Below are 25,006 nucleotides of genomic sequence, written 5' to 3'. Positions count from 1 at the left end.
GTTTCGTTGGGCTCATGGACCCTTGAAAATTGTATTGTACATAGTTGGACGTTGGATTTATTTGGACATTTTAATTTCATTTCACCATGGATCAATGGATTTACCTTTTTGCGTTTCATTTGGATTTGGTTTGGTGGACAGAGAGGTTTGGCCATTTTTCTTTTGGACTTGGATCTTTTTGAGGATTTTTTTTTTTTTTTAATTTGGACATGCATTTAATTTCATGTTTGCCATTATGTTATGCTTTTAGTACTTTCAATTGTTTTTCATGTTAATACATTTTGATCTTTTACTTCAATGTGTGGGATTCACTCATTGGGTTCATGCATGTTGACATGTGGGTTTACTCAATGCTACTCAATACTATGTTTGTACCTACCTGTAACGTAACCATTGTTGACTGTTTTAATTGTAACTGTAACCGGATCTAACTTACGCGCCCTTATGCCCCCGTGCCTGGCTGTGCTTTATAAATAAATAAATACAAATGGCAACCTGTGTGTGTGTGTGTGTGTGTGTGTGTTTGTGTGTGACGGACATGTGTTGATGTACATAGTTGACTCTTGGTTTGTGTCATGAGATGGGCATGTCACTGCTGAGTGGGTGGGGGGACATGAGTTGGGGCCTGCTGGCAGGTGCCCCTGACTGATGGGGGGGTGGGGGGTGCAGGGTGACATGAGTGCGGGGTCTGCTCGCAGGTGCCCCTGACTGCTGGGGGGTGGGGGTGCAGGGGGACATAAGTGGGGGCCTGCTGGCAGGTGCCCTTCACTGCTGGGGGTGTGGGGGTGCAGGGGGACATGAGTGGGGGCCTGCTGGCAGGTGCCCCTGACTGATTGGGGGTGCAGGGGGATATGAGTTGGTGATCACTAGTGGAAGGTGACGTGTGCTGGCTGGGGGGCATGGCCAGGGGTGCAGGGTAGTCCCCTGTGTTGTGGGTTGCCTGCAGGGGCCGTGGATGGGGTGGAGGGCACACCTGGGAGGACCTACACTGCCAATTCACGTGTGGGACTCCCCGTGCACTCCACTAGATACACGTACCTGCTTTGACAGCGGAATCGCATGTAAACGTCCCACGAACCCCAGTAATACATGTACCCCACTCGCACAGGGCCAATCGCGTGTAAAACTTCCTGCACACCCCAGTAATACACGTACCCCACTCGCACAGGGCCCTTAGCGTGTAAAATTTCCCGCGAACCCCAGTAATACACATACACCACTCGCACAGGACCCTTCGCGTGTGAAACGTCCCGCGAACCCCAGTAATACATGTACCCCACTCGCACAGGGCCAATCGCGTGTGGAACTTCCCGCCCACCCCAGTAATACGCATTCCCCGCTTGCCGTGTGCTGTGTGGCGGCCATGTATACTGGTACAGGGTTAGCGCTGTCCTTTGCGCTGGATTGGGGATTTTGATGGCTTTTCCCTGCGCTAGGGGCATTCTTGGGGGCGTAGCTGGCGCTGCTGCATGGTCGCTGCGCCACTGCGCTACGGCTGGTTTTGGTAGCTAAAATCCACGAATACGCTGTGCACGCGGCTGGCGCAGACACTCGCACGCGCACACTGTGCGCCAGCCGCGTGCGCCACTTGTGCGCTAAATTCTATGAATTACCCCCTTAATATCTCACATAACAAAACAACTATGGTGAGATACAATAAAGAACCAATATGTAAAAAATGCAGATTCCGCAAACAAAAAGAAACCCTAAGTCACCTGATATTATTCTGCACAGAATTGAGAGATGTAAGAAATATATATCTCAGGTGTAACCTCGTAGATCTATGCGACCTAGACTCAATAAAATGGTGGAATTTGATATGATTGTGGAACAACGAGATTTAATTATGCGAAATCCAAATTCCTCTAACAATTATTTAAAGTGTTAGCACACCCTAGCGAGAACGATGACAACTAGGACTACCAAAAGTTGGTAAACTAAGCAAAATCAACTAAAACTCTGCTGCACAAAAACTCTGCTGCACAAAACTTTAATGTTTATTTTAGATTAGCGTTAAAGTGTAAATTGACTACTGTTTGTATCTGATTCGGCTGGATTTGTCTGCTGTGTATGATCTTTTAAAATTAAACTGTAGATTGTGAAAGATTTGTAATAAACCATATACACTTAATAAAAAGAAGGTTTTGCTTTACATTTCATGTGCTTTCATTATTTATAGCAATGCCTTGGAAGCAAACCACATTACATAATAAACTAGCCTTTCATAGTAAACTAACCATACGCTATATACATTGACATAGAAATATGTTGAGCAATGGGAGTATGGCTTTAGTTTTATTCTCCCCATCCTGCAAGCAAAGTCTCAAAAGCATCATGTAGATTAAAGTGAGCAAAACAAATCCCCCTTGGGTTGTATAACCATAGTCATTATTTCATAAAGTATGCAACATTATGCACCCTTCTCACTTCTGATCACTCCCCCCCCCCCCCCCATTCTCATTTCTAAAGGGACAAAAGACCCTGCTATTGTACCCCCCCCCTCCCACCAGTGCCTTATGGCTCACATTCTAATCCTCCAACGTGAGGACCCTCTGCTGCCCGGACTTCCTTGGGATATTGTCCTGGCAGCGGGACACCTCTACCATTCCGAACGGGTAAGGTGTCCTTCTGCCAGGACAATGAGCGTGCTGAGCAGGAATTGCTCAGCACGCACATTGTCCTACCAGCGAGACACCTTTGCTGTTGGGCACCCTCTTTGAGGTGCCGTACGGGAGAGGTGTTCCAATGACAAATGTCCCACTCTGGCTCTTACAAGAGACATGGGGGTCAGCTTGCCCTTCCACTGCCTCTCCCGCTTGGTAGTCCACTGCTTGGAGCCATTTGAACACAGGAAAACATACCTTAATTTTGATCTGTCAGAATCTTGTAGAAAAAAATCTTTCAGCATGTACACGTATAAGGTGCTGTGCAGAGCCCAAGTTTGGAGATATATGGCATTTAGAAATTGATACCCAGTATACTTGGTCACCCACTGCACTGCATTAACGAATGGCTACTGCCTTTGAATGAAAGGAAATATCAAGGGAATTGCTGACATTCCAGTGAATCTGGTCCTTTCGGCCATGGCTTCATAGTTCAGCTAGGTCAAGTCAATTTAGCCCAAAATTTCAGGGGTGATGAAGTCTGGTCTGCTCAATGGAAGTTGCGCCACTGTTTCCACGTGTTATTGTATATGTACATATACATGTCAATGGAGGTGCTGGGTGCATTTGTGTATGAGTGAGAGTGTATGCAAGCATGTGTGTGTTGTCTTTTGTGTCTGAATGAATGATAAATAATGCATTGTTTGTATGTTCTATTGGAAGTAAGTTTGTGAATGTTATGTTGTGTCACTGGGTGCATGGCAGGCTTGCTGAAGATGTGTGGGGGCCCAGTTGAATTTTAAAGATACTCCACCAGTCCTATCATGAAAGTTACAACAGAGCGTTAGCAATGGACTCTTGTGGTGTAGTAGTCTATTATCCCTCAGTGTTTTTGTTGTTTGACTGATCTACAAAATCACAGCGGAATTGACAGTTGTCATTTTCGCTGTGACTACGTTTTTACCTCGATACAAAAAACCAAACCCATATCCCCCAAACCGCCAGTACACCCATAAACCCCCCGCCGCCCCCCAACTTACCTTTTCTCCATCGGCTGCCTCTCCTGTACCCTGGAGCGTCAGATCCATCCAACGCGGGTTGGATCTGACGCTGCAGGGTCCCGTTTTTTGTTGGGTCCCACGCCACCAATGCTGAGGACGCAGGGGACACCCCAGCAACTGCTGAAGCCAAAAATACCAAACATAGGGAATGGGAGACGCCCCCGCAACCCCAGCTCTTCATGTTCGGTATCTTCGGCTTTGAACTAATGGTGGTGACCGAATTCAGTGAAATCTACCATTCGACCACATTTTTACGAACAATTTGGCTGTAACAATCCCTAAGAGCCACCATTCGCCCTCCCACAGGCCCCCCCCAACATTTTCAGCAAAGTTACTCCACTGCATAGGACCTAGGGTGCAACCGTATGATTACTGTCTTTTATTCATTTATGGTGAGAAAGTTGGCAACAGTGTAGTCTCTAAATGTACTCAGTAAACGCTGTAAACCAATTGGAGTATGGTCGAAGAGCAAACAGTCATTTGCATATGCGGTCCAACATATTTTGACTCCTTCCACCATTGGTGGAGCGAATGCAGCTTCTTCTAGTTTAGCTTTGGCATCGGAAACAGAGGTTGAAGATGGTGTGTGCGAATATGCACCCTTGTCGGAGGCCGTTCGAGGCATCAATCAAAGGGGATAAACCGCCCTGATTATCCTGCCTAACCTGCAGCATTGACCCCTCATGTAAATGAACTAATATAGAAAGGAGGTCCAAAGGCATCCCTAATCGATAAACACTATGCTGTTTGTATAAACCCCACCTGGGCCCTGTCAACTGTATAACCTCTGTAAATGCAAACGTCCTTTTTTCTTGGCTTTTGGTAGACAGGATCTCGCTGTAACACCCTCGATCTACCCCTCCCTGCACTGCAACTAAGACATTTTCGTGCAACAGCGCCCCGATGCCTCTGGGCTGTGTGACGCTTTACAAATGTAAAAAAATAAAATAGTTTTCCCCAAAGCACACATCTGTCCACCTTGTCAAACGCCATCGATAAATCGATGGAGGCGATATAGATTGGTACCGAGCCCTTTCTCCACGCCTTTGCCTGCATAACATTTAAGAGCAGACCACAAGCATCCGTTCCCACACCTCTCCTGAAGCCAAATTGAAATCTGGACAAAATGCTGTTAGACCTAATCCAATCTTGGATATACTTTAAGATAATTCCAGAGAATAGCTGGAGTCTGCATCTGTAAGGGCGATTGGCCTATAGTTTTTAGGACAAGACCGATCACCTTTCTTCTAGATGGGCACAACAAAGGAAATGTGCCATGAGAGGGGAATTGTGCGAGTCCTAACAATGTCATTAAAGTGTATATACACGATTTTTGCCCTGAGACCATGATTTTGCTTAAAGACGGTGTTTGCAAGACCATTCAGTTCTGCCGCCCTAGATGCTGATACCTTCTGAATCGGAGCTTCAACATCCGCCTGTTGGATCTTAATTAGCCACACGGCATCTCGTACACCCTCTGGGAGTAACAAATGACACTGTGCTGGTTTGTACAGATCCCCAAAATGTCCAGCCCATTGTAGTTCAGAAATAGAGCAGGAAAGGGCCTCACAGTTCCTGGCTAATTTGGTTGTTCATAAGAGCCCAAAAGGTTTTAGCTGTGTTGTCTTTCAAAGAGGAAATCATATTTTCACTGTCTGCCTGATAAAGTGCAGCACGTTGAGCCTTGATATTGTATTTCCATTTGCTGTTAATCTTTTTCCTTAATTTCAATCTTTTAGACAATGGAAAACTGGTTTTTGTTTGGGTACGCAGCTCCCTGGCTCTATTGTTCTTAAAGGTTCTAATCACATGATCATAGATATGCAAATGTTTTTTCCGAACACCAGAATTTGCAGATCGACCCAAAGACTGCCTAATTACATTCCCCACATAATAGCAAAAGGAATCATTAGTGTACACTGTTTTTTTCCCATAGCTAAAGGTGGTAAAATCAGACGGGAAATCTGCATTCAATTTCACAACATTGCCTTTATGCCAAATGATTCTCGTTTTTGCTACATTAACCTGTAAATTGAATCATAATGAAGAAAAACACCCTCCTGTATATGAATGCGTCACACAAAGGAATTGCGTCGTTCTGAACAAGTGTTTGTCACGCCCAGTTCAAAATGCACATCAGTGATAACCCTAGATCAATGAATCGTGCTTTGGGTTAAATCCCCTGCATGTTTGTGGTTCTTCACGTCGTCGTAGTAAACTTACTACTACAACGACGTAAGATTACTATGACGACCTGAAGAACCACAAACATGCAGGGGATTTAACCCAGTTATTACGTGCATCTACAGACTGCACAAATAAAACTGTTAATTTCTGGAACAGAGCCCTGAAACACGTGTCACCGATACAGGGCTATCAATGTAGCATGCATTTTGAACTGAGTGTGACAATAAACACTTGTCCAGAATCACGCAATTCCTTTGTGTGGCGCATTCCTATACAGGAGGGTGTTTTTCTTCATTATGATTCAAGTTTAGAGGTGGGGTCTGGGCCTCTAACCCTCCTGGAAGTGCGACACATTCATAGACGATTAAGTTATAATTGGGTCGCAGAGTAACTTCAAGTTGTTGAATAATTAACACCAAGTTTTCAGTATATAACCTGTAAATTGGATTCACAAAAAGTATCACACGCATTACTCCACACCCCCACACATTTTAGCTGTAGAATCTTGTGGTTACTACATCTGGTTCTCAGCAGCTTATAGTCCATTGCCGAATTCATCATTGGTGCAGAGAAAAAAATATCATGAATTACAGTGGTAAACACACCTGAACCAAGTAAAGTGATCTGAGTCATTCTTCAAAAGATCTCAGGCATAATGAAGACCCCATGTCTCTAAAAAGTGTCCCCATATGCGACCCTGTTGTATTCATTCTCTGCCAGATTCAGATTTGTAGAGGGTGGAAGTTCAACAAAAAATACCTTCAGCTTAAGCTTACGTATTAATTTGTGTAGTTCGTCTTGAGTATTAAACCTACTGGTACTATACGTGGGCACATACTTCAGACCTTTTTTAAGTCTTTGAATTTCATGATTAGACAGTCTCCTTTTGGATAAGTTAACCACTAATTCCGCTGTGTTTGGAATCTGGTTTGCATTCCTTGATTTCTTTCCTTGGCCCCCTCCTCGTCCTTTTCCTTTTTGATTAGTGGTTTTTCTTGTTGCACCTGAAGTGCTTGCTGTTTGACTATCTGTTGTTGTGTTGTCTCTTGGTTCTGTGGTATCAGATTTGGAACTGCTATTATCTGTGGATGTCTTACTGGGTCTAGCTCCTTGAAGCTGACACTTGTCGGCCCATGTCTAGACCTGATTATTTAAATATTCATATGTATCCCGCTTAAATTTCTTAACCTTACAGGCTTCTAGATCTGTGTATCCCTCTAATTTGGTATTAATGTCTAACAATATTTCGCTGAAAGAAGCCGCATCCGTCAAATCAGTGATTTCTTAACTCAATGTTTCAATTTCTTTGTCAAGTTGTGCTATGTTGTTAGATAATTCTTGAATAGTCAATAGAGTTAAGTCCAGGGAACATTTGTTCAATATCTGCTCCCATCTGGCCACAAAATCTTTGCTTTCTTTACAAAGGGTTGGTCATAACGGAACCCTTAGTCCTCTCGGAATCCTTTGAGCTTTGTAATATCTTCCTAATGTAGCTGAGTTAAGTTTCCTATTAATTGTTTTGTGAATTGCGTATTGTAAGTGCTTGATTTTGCTTTGCGGATTAGTAGTAGCTGTTCTTGATATAGTCGTCTCCTTGATCAGTCTTAGGATCGCATCTGCTTTGTCAGCTGTGAAGCCGAGTGTGGTTGCTCTATTCTCTGTAAGATGATCAATTTCCTCATAAAACATGTTAGGGGTGCGTCCACTCAAAGAAATACACAGATGTAATTTATAAGAGTGGGGGGTGTGCACAGCAATTTTTTCAATGTATTCCTTAATTATTTGTTGAATTTGTGTCTGCGTGGGGTGCAAACCCAGTAAAAAAGGTGACTCCGTGAACAGCACTCCAAAATAGTGAGAAAAGGGCCATGGCTAATGAGCCAGCAGTGTGGGCTGCACTCCCTAGATAATACAGATCAGCCATGACCTAGTAGGGGTCACAATTATATTTATATTTTTACACTGTCCTATGCATCTAGACAATATTCTGATGAGTTTGTTCTATACGAACTATGTGTCAACATATATGCACTATTTTGTTGGATATTCACTTCACTTTTCCCACCCCAACATGGCTGTCCTGAACACATGGTCCAGCTCCATGGTAACCATGAGTTTACATTTACAGGAACGCACAACTACAGACTTTTTTGCTGTGGTGTTGGCGTTTCACTGCAGGAATGCGATTTGAGTATTTCGAACTCTATAGTTATACACTATTCTATTCACAATATAAGGCATGTACACGTATTAAACGAGTGCTGATTTACACCTAGGACGTGCATACGATTATCGGCACAGCCAGCAGGAAGAATTCGTACAGTGCCCCGCACGAAGTCTACATAATGCCAAACCTTTGGGTAAGATGCACTTTATACTGTCATCTAAATACATGATAGTGACAGACAAGTTTTACATTTAGCCCTTATTAACAGTGACGAGCGGACACAAAGATAGCATAGCTGAACATTCTTTCTCCGTGGATGACGGAGACTCCTTCACAGAACGTAAGCTACACTTACTAAGTATGTCGGTCAGTAGAGAGATTTTCAATATAGGTAGATTATTCACTCTACAGAACAAATTATGAGTCAGTTACCATATGTACAGCATTTAACAGGACTTTTTTTACTTTCCTTTTTGGTGCACCGCTACATGGGTACTCCACAATACGTATGTATATGCTTCATATCGTTTCAATATCCATTTGTTATTTGGGGTAAATGCATTGAATAATGTGAATTTATTTGAATAGCGAGTTGCGAACACACTGAATATTCTGACGAAATGGAAATATTTATTTTAATTTTAGTTTTACTTTGGTTCTTTCAATATCATGATTTCGAGCTTCTTGATAAAGATGGAACCGGCCCTGATGAAAGACTGTGATGTACGAAATGCATGGGCCCTTGTCTAGGCAAAGTTGAAAATAACGACAATTGAGTAAAGAGATTGATTGAAGAATAAATCACAACTGGTGTGAAGAAACACAAATCAGTGTAATTTATCAAGATTAAGGAAGTCAAAAAATATATTAATGTTTTTTGTCATTTGGGAGTGCCGCTAGCTCATTACCAAGGTCCTTTTCTCACTAGTGAAGACAGTGGCGATTTCTCCTCTCCTGGTGAAGGGATCAACTCAATGTCACTGCATCTCGTCGCAAGGCAGAGGAAGGCACAGCAGCAGTGCACCCATGAAGTTGGGCGACACGGTGCCCATGTGTACACGGGTTCAGGCATACTCTCCTAATTCCAGACCTAGGGCACCTAGGTGTACGAAACACGGCTAGAGAGTGCCTTGGACCAGTACTTACAATCTCCAAAGTCTCAAGAGTTAACTCGAGGCGGTGGCAGGTCCGGGGCAAAGGTCCTGCGCAAGCTGGTCAGTTCACTGGTTGGCCCAGGGACACATCCGAAAAGGCTCACTTGCAGGTAAAGGTGGAGGTGCTGTGAATAGTTGTTCCCACTATTTAAATGGGTTGAAGCGCCTTTGCAGACCTAGTTCGATCAGAGTCAGAAGGGTCCTGCGGGACAACAGCAGGCTCATGGTGCCAAACTTTCCAGTGAGTCACCAGCGGTTCCTTGACTCAGCTTCTTAGCTTCAGGATGCATGGGTCCTATCCTAGGTTCAGTGAGAACTCAAGAGATTGACCTGGTGTGGGTGTTTGGGCCCTTATATTATCCAGAAACTCCTTCGTGCCAAAATGAAGAGGACCCAATGAGAGACCTGCTCACATACAGCCATGCCAGACGTGGACCAATCACGGACCGCGGTGGTCCCAGTCATTCCCAGCACACCAGACTCTCTGGCACCCAGGATGTGTATTGGAACTAGACAGTCCAGCCCACATCCTGGAGGCACAAACACAAGGCATGCAGAAGCCTGCGAAAGGTTGCAGTTTCGTGGGAGAATGCATGACCAAATAAGCACTGGCCCGTGTCAGCTCCACCTGGGGAAGGCAAAGGGACAAGATGGCCAAAGGAAAGAACAAAAGATCTTGTGGAATGGCTATTTTGGGGCCAAGCCACTGTCCAAGGCCAAACGTGGTAAACGCGATATGGACCGAAAGAAAGGGTTAAACATATGTGAAATTAACAGTTGTCAACAGCTCTGTCCAAGGCACATCTGTAGTTCAACATAAATCATTTGAGGGTGTCTAGGGCCTTAGAAAATGAAATGAAAGGAAGACCCCCGCGCACTATACTGTAAGGTACTTTCTGCACTGGTAAACATGTTGCACAGAACTTGCAACAAAGTGAAAGACTAAGGGAAACCAAGTCTCCCAGTACTGACTGTCTTCAAGGGCATGTCATTTTCCACATAACAAAGTGATCGAAAATTCAGCGCAGTGCAGCAGAAGCCTGGGCTCCACTGGCAAAAATCAGGCTAAGATGGTCCGACAACAGCAAAAAGTTGGGGGGGGGCCCAACTGGAGGGAAAATTACATGTAAATGGAAATCTTTCCTATCAGCGTGCACACGCACATACACGCACGCAAGTACATACATTGTATTTCTTGAAGTTGCAAGAAGGGGAAGCCAAAAAGGGAAATGATTGCATCGGTTCTCCTAAAACTACTGCTTGGGTCCCATACCGGAATGCTCATAGTTTCTCATATAGTCTGTCACACAACGAATAATCTAGGACTGTCTGACAGACAGGCAGACAACTGGCGGCCCGCTCATCATGGGGTGACTAACTATGCATACTATTCACAAGTACATAAATCTTATTCCAGGATCTATGCCATATAGGACACAAACAACTGGTGTGTAATCAGTAAATGGTGCTGATCTCTTCTTGTTTATTTACAATGTTGGGGCTGCATTCCCATTGGTTACTGGAGATGTCATGAAAGCAATCCTTGCTCACAGTGCAGAGGGTACAGGGGCTGCTGAGATGCAACCTAGGGTGCAATAATCAGAGTCCACAAAAAAGGGGGGTCTGGACCGGGTTATGGGAAATTGGCAAGTAACAGGCCCATTTACACCAACTCAACAATGAAACCGTGTTTCTCCCCCCTCCTGAACGCTATCCAGTGGTATATTTAAAAGGCAACAAAAGTAGTATCCCTTTGGCAAATTATCTTCAGTACATGGCAATGGGGCATATGTATAAATAAAAAAGTAGGAGGGGAGTCTACCGTACAATTTGCCTTATTGCTTTCTATCAGTCTGTGTTTGGGTGAATATACATTTGCCTAAATGTAAGACAGTAATCTGTGATTACAAAATAGACAAACATGTGCCCGATTGGTGTCAAACTGCTGACCTAGTGTCAAACACCTGCCTTTATCGTTTGTTTATGGAAATGTGGCGCTTTCAAACTACTTTAGTCATGTCTGAATAAATAAAATGGTAGAATGTATATGCACGGCCCTGATCATTAAAGTTCCCACTTAAATTGTGTTCACCCTGTGTTTCATTCTCCTATTCTTGGATACTAAAATGGTCTTCGTAAAAATCAATTCCTCTGTTCCTGCTGCATTTGCCTCCATCAGATTATGTTATCATCAGAGAACCACTACTCTGCCGTCTAGACTTTGTGTCCCCAATAGATGGCACCCTAGTATTCAAAGTCTTATAAGCTATTGTGTGAGTAATTAACTAGTGCACATCACTACTACTGAGAACCAGTCTGCCTTTTACATGTGATGCCTGTGATTGTGTTGAAACATTCTCCTTTTATTTTAACAGGTGACTGATGCCCCAGAAATACAACCGCAGTGATTGTTAGATTCTCTGGACTAATGCAGTGGAAAGCGTCATTATTAGAATATGCAACTTCCAAGCACCTGACAAGTGTGCAAGTTTGGATTCCAGCTGTCAGGCTTCTGTCCATGCAACTCCTTCCTGGTTACATCCAGTAACCAAGCTTGTTTCTTCTGTCAATCCTGGGGTTGAGGGATAGTGGGCATGACAGCCACAATGTTTGATGTGCAGTAAGAAAATACATTTTTTTTTACTAGTATTCCTGATAACACACATGTGAGTGTTATTTTATATGCATTCTGAATGTAAAGGTAGTTTCTAATGTGACTGGACAAAATGTATCCTTGGGCTGAATGTTTTAAAACTTTCAGTCAGAGGAAAAATCGTGTTTGTCACCAGAAATGTTCTTTACACGAGAGAGCTCATTTGTGCTCTGAATTTGGCAAAAGATTCAGTGGGACGTGTCCTCTTATTTAGCACCTGACACAATAAACTGACAAGAAACCGTGCACATGCACAGAATAGGGGAAAAGTTGCCATCTCAAGAACATAGATATTGCCCACGTGCGAACATGGGTGAACAACCTTATCCGTTCACTGAATTTGAGAATAGTGTCCATTTGCATGATACACCTGTCTGCCCCCAAACAATGCATACAGGTGAAACACATCACCTGTGCACTGAATGTGGGAAAGGGTTTGCTGGGAAACAAGATCTTACTCGTCGCCAGAGAACACATACAGGTGGGAAACATCATGTGTGCAATGAATGTGGGAAAGGGTTTGCTCAGAAGGGAGGTCTTATTCACCACCAGAGAACACATACAGGCGAGAAACCTCATGTGTGTACTGAATGTGGGAAAGGGTTTGCTAGGAAGGAAGGTCTTATTAGCCACCAGAGAACACATACAGGTGAGAAACCTCATGTGTGCACTGAATGTGGGAAAGGGTTTGCTCTGAAGGGAGCTCTTACTATCCACCAGAGAGCACATACAGGTGAGAAACCTTATGTGTGCACTGAATGTGGGAAAGTGTTTGCTCAGAAGGGACATCTTATTAGCCACCAGAGAACACATACAGGTGAGAAACTGTATGAGTGCACTGAATGTGGGAAAGGGTTTGCTAGGAAACAAGATCTTACTCGTCACCAGAGAACACATACAGATGAGAAACCTCATGAGTGCACTGAATGTGGCAAAGGGTTTGCTCTGAAGAGACGTCTTATTCACCACCAGAGAACCCATACAGGCGAGAAACCTCATGTGTGTACTGAATGCGAGAAAGGGTTTGCTGAGAAGGGAAGTCTTATAACCCACCAGAGAACACATACAGGTGAGAAACCTCATGAGTGCACTGAATGTGGGAAAGGGTTTGCTCTGAAGGGAGATCTTACTATCCACCAGAGAACACATACAGGTGAGAAACCTCATGTGTGCACTGAATGTGGGAACGGGTTTGCTCAGAAGGGACATCTTATTCGCCACCAGAGAACACATACAGGTGAGAAACTGTATGAGTGCACTGAATGTGGGAAAGGGTTGGCTGGTAAACAAGATATTGCTCGTCACCAGAGAATACATACAGGTGAGACGCCTCATGAATGCACTGAATGTGGGAAAGGGTTTGCTGGGAAACAAGATCTTACTCGTCACCAGAGAACACATACAGGTGTGAAACCTCATGTGTGTACTGAATGCGGGAAAAGGTTTGCTCAGCAGGGAGCTCTTATTCGCCACCAGAGAACACATACAGGTGATAAACCTCATGTGTGCACTGAATGTGGGAAAGGGTTTGCTCTGAAGAAAGATCTTACTCTTCACCAGAGAACGCACACAGGTGAGAAGCCTCATGAATGCACTGAATGTGGGAAAGGGTTTGCTCGGAGACACGATCTTACTCTTCACCAGAGAACACACACGGGTGAGAAACCTCATGAGTGCACTGAATGTGGAAAAGGGTTTGCTCAGAAGGGACAACTTATTTGTCACCAGAGAATACATACAGGAGAGAAACCTCATGTGTGCACTGAATGCGGGAAAGGGTTTGCTGCGAAACACGATCTTACTCGTCACCAGAGAACACATACAAGCGAGAAACCTCATGATTGCATTGAATGTGGGAAAGGGTTTGCTCTGAAGGGAGCTCTTACTAGCCACCAGAGAACACATACAGGTGTAAAACCTCATGAGTGCACTGAATGTGGGAAAGGGTTTGCTGGGAAACAAGATCTTACTCGTCACCAGAGAACACATACAGGTGTGAAACCTCATGAGTGCACTGAATGTGGGAAAGGGTTTGCTGGGAAACAAGCTCTTACTCGTCACCAGAGAACACATACAAGTGAGAAACCTCATGAGTGCACTGAATGGGAAAGGGTTTGCTTGGAAACAAGACCTTAAGCACCACCAGCGAACACATACAGTTGAGAAACGTCATGTGAGCCCAGAAATTTCGTGTGCAGAACATGGAAAGAGCTGCATTGTGAACAGTAACCTTATTAGGCACCAGATAAACATGTGTGAGGCATGATTGCAGTGTAGTGAATGTGGAAAATACTCCAGTGTTCTCATCTGCCAGACGAGAGGACATGTGGTGAAGTCCCCTCTGCAATTGAAGCTTCAGAGAGGAGGTGGTGATTCTTCAATGGGCCTGACTTTGGCATGGCTATTTACTAAAACTGTGAACTTATCACCACAGCTGTTCCCAGTTTCCTTTGGCACACAAATGGTGGCTGAATATGATTGGTTGAATTCCTGCTATTTCAAATGCAGACCTTCTGGAATATTCTAAAAGGAGACTTTCTGTACTAAGGTACCCATCCTATACAACACTTTGCCTAAGGAACTCATGCAGATTAATGTGCAACAGCATTTTGAAAAAGTTTAAAGACTCAGTAGTTGAATCAATAACTATAGACACTCTTTGGATTTATTTGGGGAACTGTCCTATGAATTATTTTCTAAGTGGCCACCTAGCACTAAATGAGTAGTCATTTGTGTAGATGGTGCAAGAGAACATATGCAGATGAGAGCCCGCGTTGGTGAAGTGATTGTGGGAAACCTTTCTAATTCTCTTGGACCTCTCTGTTTGCTTTGACGCCATTAATCATCAGCTCCTGCTTAATCTATGAGATGCCTGCACTGGGATTCAGACTTATCCTTTGTAAAATCCTTGCAGGATAATAGAACATTAGCGGTTACGATGCTGCATTTGATATCAGAGTCCCTTATTAACAGGATGATCCTCTTCTGCTTATTTGGGAGCTCAGCAAAGGTATCACTATACCAGCTGTCTGATAACTGTGAACGAGTGAATGGTTTCTCAGTGACTGACCAGTATATATTGGTTGTTGGGGTTGCACCGGGCACTTGGCATGCTTCCCTGACATTCCTCCGAGCTTGGTGCTCACGCCATCTGCCTGTGAGCTCTCACTTGTATCTGAGATGCTGTGGCTGGCAGCAGTTTATTCCCAGATTAAAAGAATAGTGTGCTCTAAAATATTATTGGCTAAAAAGATGGCCCATAATCAAAAATATATCTAAAAAATATTTTTAAACAAAGTCCCTATGTAAAGTATTGAGCAAATGAAGCTCAAACTCAAAAATGTGAAGCACTAGGAGGCATCCATTTTGTGAAATGGATGCCTCCTGTGCTTGCCCATGCGGCACTAATGAAGCAAAAGCCAGCCAGCTGTAATAAACAAAAGCTACCACTGGGTGGCTTTTGCTTCATTGGTGCTGGAGACCAGAGACTGCAGGCAGGAAAGCTGCATCTGGGTAAGTGCTTATTTCTTTTTTTAACTTAGCACTAGCTGCAGTTTTCTTTCCAAGTTTGGAGGAGCATGGAAAACTTAGAAAGAAAACCGCAGCTTTTAAAATGTTGTATTTATGTTTGCGGTGGCTTCTGCTTGTAGCCCCCTGGGCTCCAAGCGGAGGCTACCGCAAACATAAATACAACGTTGTATTATTTGAAAACGCTGTGATTTTCATTCCAAATTTCTCGCGTTCCTCTGAGCCGGGGGAGCCCGAGAAACTTAGAAAGAAAAACCGCAGCATTTTTAAATACAACCGCGTTCTATTTCTGCCTGCCATGGATTTCACTTTCAGTCTCCTGGGCTCCCCCAGGGTAGCCCAGGAGACTCCAAGCGAAAGGTGCCGCAGTGAGAAATGCAACATTGTTGTATTTGCAAATTCCGCTGTATTTACAAATACAGGAACGTTATTATTCTGACAGCGGCGGCTTTCGCTTGGTGTCTCCTGGAGCCCAGGAGCCACGGTCAGAAATACGTTCTTGTATTTGATTTCCGTGGTTTTCCAACCAAGGCAATCACAAATACAACAACGTTGTATTTGTAATTGCTGTCCCTTTGCTTTTTGCCTTCATTTTGTTTTCTGTGCTTCCCTGGGCTTGGGGAGCACCGAAAACGTAAAATGAAAGTGAAGGCAGCCTCCTCAGCTCATGCAGCTCTGCTCTGGCTGCCGTAAACAAAAGCTCCCAGTAGGGGGCTTTTGCTGCTTGTTTAGTGCCTCCAGGGCAGAGCTTAACATGAGCTGAGGAGGCTGCCTGAAATGGCAAAATGGATGCTCCCATGTAAACGCTTTGAGCCTCGTTTGCTCAAAAGTGTTTACATAGGAACTTTCATTAAAAATATGTTTAAAGTATGTTTTAGACTATTGCCCATCTCTTAAGGCAATTTTAGAGCGCACTATTCCTTTAAGTTGCTGCACAATAACCTCCCATTTCTTAACCTTCATACTCACTTGCTATAGCCCTCATTATTTCCAGACGTGACTATGGCGATGCCATTTATTCTGTGCACCCTGGCATATGTGACTAACTTCAGGTGGCACAGAACGTGCCAACCTGCTTCTTTCAGGTGTTCAGAAATGTGACCATATCACTCTGGTCTGTTACAATCTGCACTGGCTAATGCGAGAGGTCATGTGACCGCTCATTGGGTTTAAGGTGCTGTGTCTATCCCATTGTGTACTGTATGGCACACTTTCCCCCTTTTCTGCAGTCCATCCTTCCACCCTTGTCCTGCCTGTATTTTTAGTTCTACCCCTCTAGACGAGGATTTCTTGTTTCAGAAGGTAACCAGGTGGTGTAGCTTTTTGGGTTTTAGCTCCTCCTATCTGGAATGCCTTCTAAGAATGCACGCCACCACAGACCATGTGACCTTTGGATGAATAAGTACCGTAGAGAAAGCTTTCTTAGTTTTTTTAAAGAAGGCATCTCTTAATCCCAGCCCTACAGATAAGCGGTGTATTGATCACATTTACTCCCCAAGAATTTTCAAACGCTCTCAATGTAAAAGTAGCAATGCTCCCAGCTATAACATCGGAAGCAATGGGCACATAGCTGCCGGCTTTCCTGATTTCACCCCTCAGTTCAATGGATATGTTCAGCCCGGTGATACCAGCCACGCTTCACCACTCGGAGGTGTTCTACAGGTGTTACTGACTGATATGTAGAGAAACTCTAAAGGAAGAAGGCATATTTTCTTTTACATGAATTGCTAGATACAGAGATGCGTGAAAAACAAACAATTACATTTCTTTCAGCTTAAGTAAAAAAATTCTACTGAAAATGAGAATCCTACTTTTACACCCCCATAAAGTAATATTACTTTCAACTTCACAACATATGGATTAAAACATTCCACATTGGAGCCCTCCTTAATACACTGGGAGAAAGTTGGATTCTCATATGGATAATTAGACTAAGCTTGGCAACACACATGTGAAAAGGCTTTGGCAGCACATTCTGCGACACTCTACTCCTTTTCCCCTCAGGACCCCCTCTAGTGTATTACACTATTGCCCATGTCTAGTGGAACACTCTTCCCCTCAGGACCCCCTCTGGTGTATTACACCATTGCCTATCTCTAGTGGAACCCTCTTCTCCTCGGGACTCCCTCTAGTGTATTACACTATTGCCTATCTGTAGTGGAACACACTTCTCCTCAGGACCCCCTCTGGTGTATTACACCATTGCCTATCTGTAGTGGAACACTCTTCTCCTCAGGACCCCCTCTAGTGTATTACACTATTGCCCATCTCTAGTGGAACACTCTTCCCCCTCAGGATTCCCTCTAGTGTATTACACTGTTGCCTCTCTCTAGAGGAACACTCTTCCCCTCATGATCCCCTCTAGTGTGTTACACTATTGCCCATCTCTAGTGGAACACTAGTGGAACACTCTTCCCCTCAGGATCCCCTCTAGTGTATTACACTATTGCCTGTCTCTAGTGGAACACTCTTCTCCTCAGGATCCCCTCTAGTGTATTACACTATTGCCTGTCTCTAGTGGAACACTCTTCTCCTCAGGATCCCCTCTAGTGTATTACACTATTGCCCGTCTCTAGTGGAACACTCTTCTCCTCAGGATCCCCTCTAGTGTATTACACTGTTGCCAAGACTCTTCTCAGGATCCCTTCTGGTGTATTTCACGGTTTCCTATATCTACAATATGGAGGTGCAGTTACATAAGCGGGAGGGTGAAGGCCCTCTGTCAAAGCACTGTCTTATAAGAAACTGGCCTGGTGTGAAGGGCCTGGGGAAGAAGTCAAGAGTTCCATTATATTATGTGGACGTGTGTTTTAGAAAAGTGACATTTTATGAATAGAGTAGAAAGGACACATGGAATAAATTGTGAGACAATGAAATCCATGAAAACATGGAAATGAAATGGTGCCTTTCTGTCTGAAATGAACGTGTTTTGGGTGTAATGATATCATAGCCGTGCTCTCTGAATTCTGAGCAGGAATAGTGGACACAAATGTTTACCAAATTAAAGTAATCCTGGAAAACTGACAAGCTGAATTTAAACGTTACCCACTGGTATTCACACATTGAATGAAATGCTGATTAAAAGAATATTGCACTTCAGCCAATATGTTGCTGTGTTACATTACAAATAAATCTTTAGTAGAACCTACATTTGTATGGTAAATCTGTTTATTTTCTGTCTTTACTCTGGAGTAAACTGATTCCTGTAACAGAGGCGATTGATGTGTTCTAGGTAGTGGGTGACTGTCTTGATTTCTTTGTTAGAATGAATGTGATTGTCAACTTTTTAAGCGTTCTTATCATGTTTGTATCTCTCCGAATTTTCCTTGAGGCTACACGATTCTGACTGCAATAGGAATATTGGTATATGCAATGATCAATTCAGCCAATGTATGATATGATATTTTATTTGTCAATGCAAGGGAGGGGAACGGGAGAACACATAACGACGATCTTACTAGGCCCAGTGCCATCGAGTACACGCAAGTGCATGGGAAAGGGAACAGGGAAAAACTGCATGGAAGGGGGAGATTGGAAGTGCGGAGTAGATAAAAAAATAATAAATAGAACATGGAGGCAATAAACAGTGGTAGTGCAGCCGGCAAGTGCTGTGTTTAAGGCAGCAGACTGGGTAAGTCTGATAAGGAAAAGTGGGGGGCGGGGCTGTATGGGTACAGATACAGTCCCCAGTGCAAGGAGTGGCCAGGAGGCAGTGCAGGATGTTAGCAGGGTGAACAGGTACCTGAGCCCAGGGGACAGAGGGTGGCCAGGTGCACAGTGCCAAGAGAGCAGCAAGGGAGAGGGGGAGCAAAGTCAGAAGCAAAGAGGAAGGTCTTGAGGTTCTCCCGAAACCGGAGATGGTTCTCCTCATGTTTTAGAGTGGCAGGGAGGCTGTTCCAGAGGGAGGCCCCAGCCGAAGAAAGAGATCTACCCCCAGCTCGTTTCTTTGAAAAACAATTGACCCGCAGGGAGTTGGAGGTCGAGGAGCGAAGAGCTCGAGTGGGGAGGTATTTGCGGAGGGATAGCTGAAGTTATTTTGGCCCCAGGCCCCAGAAAGTCTTGTGTAAACATGTACACAGTGTGATTTGTGCTGATTGGACATTGGGTGCTCTGAAAATACAGGGGAAGATGATGATGATGTATTATATTGTATTTGGTTATTTTTATAGCGCTCTTCCCCATTTGTATGACCTCAATGTGCTTTTACCGGAATGGAACGCCCTCCGTGACCGTAGTCCATATGTCAAGGAAAGTTAGAGGTTTAGGTTAGGAGGTGTGTGTGTGTTATATATATTTTTTGTTGGACTTGGGTGGCTGGCCTGGCTCGACTAAGCAGCCTGAATGGTCTAGGCATGTAGGAGGGCGCTGTTGGAGGTTGTAATGGAGAGCTATTGTTGAGAGATTCGGTGTGTGGCTGGCTATACTGAATTTCTTTTTGTTTGTAGTCGCTGTATGCTAGTGGCAGAGGTGTTGAGGTACGTCTGGTGTTTCAATGTGGACAGTTGTATGTGCTGCTAGACCGGAAAGCCTAGCTGTAGCTGCATTCTATGGTGCATGGGTGCTTGGTCGTGCCTGCAGCCTGTGTCCACATATGTGGTGTAGGTCTACATACCGAAGGACTTCAGGGATTATACACACTGTGGCCTTCGGAGTTGTATGGCTGGTGTGATCCCCGTTCAGAGCAGACGGCGGGGTCTTGTCATTCATGGTCTCTCGGTGAAAAGTGTCCTAGGATGCGCCGGGCATGGGTGGGTATATTGCGCTGTCTTAGTGATGGGTGTGGGCTTCCATGGGCTATTTATCTCATTTTTCGTGGTCTCTCTTGTGGAAGGTTCTGATGAGTGGCGGGTGCAGTGGGATTGTTGTAGGTGTGCCACAGCGAAGGCTGCTGGTTTACCTGGAATAGTTGTTTACCAACCTTTTCCCACACAGAGGTGCTAGATCTTGAAGTCCAAGAACCCAGAGTATGTGTGTGCTAAAACCATGCTGTAGTAGGCTTCCCAAAGCAGGTCACCTTGATCTGCTCATTGTGTGTACTCACTGGATGAACAAGTTACTTGCCACTGGTAACGTTCTTACGACTGCATGTTCTGCCCACCTATTCCTTATCTTAAGATATTTCCAATATCCAGCTTAGCTGCTTCGGAAGAGTTTTCCAGCAGAGGGCTCTGATCTTGATGTCCCTCGGAGGCCTCTGTCTCGATGTCGACGTCACTGAAGGCACACATAGTGCGCGCAGCGTCCGTTGGCTTCAGTTCTGTTTTTACTACAACTCCTAGGTGTTGGCACTCCTCTAAAAGCACACCACTACTTCCAGGAAGGACAGAAAGTGCGATAGGTGAGGCAGAGGAGAAAATGGCACACGATGGAACACACAGAGAAGGGTTCAGCGGCTACTTATGGCAGATTTACCACTATCAAATGATCAAAAACTACTGTGGGAAGCACTCGCAGTTCTGGCTGCACCCCTGTAGTGTATAACTACTGCAGGTGAGAAACATTCACACAAGGCTCATTAGATCCAACTCTCCCTTTTTAAAAATAATGTAGATTTTTGTATTAGATTTTTGTTTATTTCAATGTTTTTGCAAGGCATCCTGTGTTGGCCAATGCATTAGGACTGGGGAGTCCATCTTCAGGGCCTCTCACTGTGAACAATTATGATACAAACAAATAAACGTATGATGTGTCTCCTCCACAGGAGATAATCTTTTAGAAATAATACTACCATTGTTCAACAACATGCCTGTATGCATGTCATATGACATGGTCTATGTTGGTAAACAGAAAAAAAGAATATAGAAATAAATGCCCTGGTGTGCGTCAACTGTTTGTAAAACCAATTCAAAGTGTACATAATCCAGAATTATATGGGATATATAAATATGCAACCAGGCCTGGTTATGCAGCAGTAAATGGGCACCAGGAACCTTGTACAGATCCAATTTCACTAATATTCAAAGTAAAAAGAAACTGTGCTGCTTCAGTGTGTTCTGGCCTGCTGATCATGATGGCACCTGTTTTGCATTACGTTTGACTTTGTGATCAAATACCGCCCGGCCTCACGGAACAGAAAAGCTGATGCCTTATCGCGTTCTCCTGAAGTAACTGCCATCTCAGCGTTTCCTCTGTCCAAATTCCCAAACTCCATCGTGTGGCAAGAGATCCGAGTGCAAGCCCATCCCTAAGTACTGGAGAAGCTGCCTGTGATACCATTAGAGGGATTACCGTATGTAGAGGACAGGCGCTTCCTTTCTATTGATAAGGTGTGATTGAATGCATTACAGTGGTGTCAGGATTCGGTCAGTGCTCCCCCCAGGAACCAAGCAGACAGGAGAAATGTTACACCAATGGTGTTGGTCGCTGGGTGTGCCTCAATTCTGTTGAGGAAAATGTCTCGTCCTGCTACGTTTGTTTTCAGGGACAAAAACAACTGGGGTGACCCATGGGGTTTTAATGAACATGCTCATACCCCAAAAGACTTGGGTTACGATCATCACAGACTTCATCTGCGAATTCCTGGATGTGCGAGGAATAAAACCTGCGTGGGTTGTGGTGGATGTATTCATCAAGATGGCTCGGTTCATACCGTGCAAGGGACTGCCTTCCTCCCCGGTCATAAACGATTTAAAATGTATTTATTTTCAACACATGTTCTGTCTTTTTTGGTCTACCAGCCATTATTATTATAATTCTATTATTATTATTATATCTCAGCTGGAGGGTCACAATTCATCTCAGGATTCTGGAGCGCACTCATGAGGCTACTGTCGGTGAATGCCTGGTATTCTGATTCTGTTTCACTGGGAAGGGCAGTGTGTTCTCTTGCTCTTCCCCGGTGTATCAGAAGAAAAATGTCTACCGTAGGGCTCCAGCCAACAACCTCATCGTCCCACCGTCTGACAGCTGTGAGAAGTGATGTCCTATATTTTAGGTGGTGTATGAAGGAACAGATGGAGTATTGGGCTTTGCGCGCCTGCAATTTGTGGTGCACTTGTGGCGCTTTTCATCTCTAGACACATTTAGCATTTAATATTCGCTGTGGGATCAGCGTGATTATTTTTGTCTTTTTATCTGTGATGCAAGGGTGCATATTGGAACTATTGGTGCTGCTAGTCCCCCTGGCTTTCTCCTTGCTTCCAGGGGCTCCCATTTTAAAATGGCCGACTGTCATGACCCTTGCCCCTGGCCCTTACTGGCAAGTCAGCCTTCCAGTTAGGACCAGGTCAAAGGCCTTAAATCCTCATCCAAGACTCTCTTGGAGTCAGTCCTGGCGCATAACCATCATGAAGACCAACATTAGAATGGGACTATTTACTTGGGATTATTTAACTTTTGGGGGGGGGGGGAGTCAGCCAACATGGAGGCACAAACATAGCTCAGTTACAAGGAACTGAGCTATGCGGTCTAGTCTTTTGGGTGTGGCAGGCCTGGGACTACTTTACCTGGACTACTTTGGTTGTGGCAGGCCTGGGACTATTTTACCTGGACTACTTTGGTTGTGGCAGGCCTGGGACTATTTTACCTGGACTACTTTGGTTGTGGCAGGCCTGGGACTATTTTACCTGGACTACTTTACTTGAGACTATTTAAACCACACCCAAACAGCAGAACATGCTTTGCGTGAAACCAAGGACCTGCAGAGAGAGAAAGAACACTGCGAAACTTACCTGCAACAGGATCCGGTCTTCAATCCATCGCTGACTTCAGGTCCACTCACCTGAAGGTACGAACTCCATCATCTGGCACCGCATGCATCCTGGAATACCATAACCTGGAAAGAGGAGAAAGAAAGACAGCATTAGTAAGCGTTTACTCACGTTTCCTCCCATTGAAGAAAGCCACACAATTCCTACCTGGGTAGTCATCTCCTGGTCAGTATCATTGCTGGAATGTTACGGTGCTCAGCGAGGAACATCGCAACCTGCAAGGAGAGAAAAGACACAGGTTAGCAATATAAAAGGCGAAACAGCGCCGTGCATCGCGCATTACTCACCGGACAGCATCGCGCACACTGTGCTTTCATCTACCGGCCCATGCTCATCTTCAAACTGCATGACAACACCAAAATGCCTTTCCATACCTAAAAGGAAAGAAGCAAGACATTATTATTCGAACTAAGAGCAACATAAAAACTACATATAAAGACTGTAAAACAGCAAATCTACGGAGTCGCAGCAGGCCTGGATTCCCACAGGGGGCTTGACCAGTGAAGTCACTTGGTCGATGCTCGCTCCCCACATCTACACGCCCCTGCCATGAGGAGCAGGATGGAGAATCCACCTTTTACAATATTAAGGTGAGGAGAAGGCCCAAGGGGGTGGAAGGAGTTGAGGTCAAGGGAGGTGGGAACACATAAAGACAATCTGGTATTGAATCCAGCTCTCCTATATTGCAGACCCATCTTTAACCAGAGGCCTTACCAAGGGACCGGGAGAGAGTTCGAGGGTGCAAATCATCCAACCAGGGCTGGGTGGCGTCCCCGTGGATACCAGATGAGCGTAACAGAGATGCCATCTGTCTTCCAGCAGTGGCTCTCCTGCAAACCCTACAGTCTTTGTGATTGGCCACCATGGGGCCTCATAAACCCAATTGGTGCCGGCAAGCCGGCCCCTAACTATGGCCCTCACCTAAGGCCCTGTCTGTGCCTGTCCGGGCCAAGGAGGGCCTGGTGGTCCTTCTCTGCACTTTGCCCCCTCTCAAAGTATGATTCTACCTCCAGACGTCATGACTGCTTCTCCATTGACATCGGACCTATGGATCACCACGCTCCATGCACACTTACTAGTGAGTGATGGCTGAACTATCTCTTTGCCTGCTCCACGAACTGAACTTTGTCATGTGCCTTTGTTCTCTGCCTTACTGCCTCCCTGCCCACACCTAATCCTACCACTTCTCTCACTGCATTTGCATTTAAGGCCTATGTTTGAAAATCGATTTTAGCTGTGCCCTTTCATCTGTGCACCTCTTTTTTGGTTTGCATTTAAGTCCTATTTTTGAAAAGTCGCTTTCCTTTTGATTTTCACTTTTTGCCTTTTGTGTCTACTAGGCCACATGGTGGGTTTAGCTAGAACTGTGCAGTGCAGCCACTCTTCCTCATTCCTCTACTATCCTCTTTCGCCCCCTATGGATCTCACATCTCTCCCATCTTCTCTACCTGCTACACTATCACCTATCCCCCCCACTCTCAAAATCAGGAAGACAAAAGCACAAAAAGACATCTTGAGTTAAACCCTGGCCTTACCATCGCGGACACCTAAGACAGCGCTTCTTCCAGAGAGGTTTTCGCTGACATCCTTTTCTCTGTCTCCCATCTCATCGCCGCTCTTTCTCCTTCCACAACCTCTACCATTAACGGTGGCTCCAAGTGGGAAGTCCTCTTGGCTGGCTTCACATCTACACGTTGCTTCGTTAATGTCTACCACACAGGCACTATCTTGGGTCGGGGCCCTCAAACCAACCTCCTTCTCATTGACCAGATTCTACCAGTGTACCACGCCCTCGTACCCCTCCTCAGAAAACTTTCAAAGGCAAAGACCTCCTTCACCTGGCTACTCTTAACGCCCGCTCAGCCAACAAACACTCCGCTGACATCTGCCTCCTCCTTGAAGACATTGATCTCGACATTCTCACTCTTACCGAGACTTGGTGTC

General features: G+C 44.8%; 1 pseudogene; it reads left to right on the top strand.

The window, feature by feature from the left end:
- The window catches only part of LOC138566114 (zinc finger protein 585A pseudogene), a 178,732-nt pseudogene extending 160,231 nt beyond the window's left edge, over positions 1-18,501 (top strand).
- Positions 18,502-25,006: the final 6,505 nt, after the last annotated feature.

Source organism: Ambystoma mexicanum, chromosome 2p, assembly GCF_040938575.1.
Source record: "Ambystoma mexicanum isolate Mex_15411 chromosome 2p, UKY_AmexF1_1, whole genome shotgun sequence".
Classification (NCBI taxonomy): Eukaryota; Metazoa; Chordata; class Amphibia; order Caudata; family Ambystomatidae; genus Ambystoma; species Ambystoma mexicanum.
Note: the sequence above shows the minus strand (reverse complement) of the source record. Positions and strands in the feature narration are given on the sequence as shown.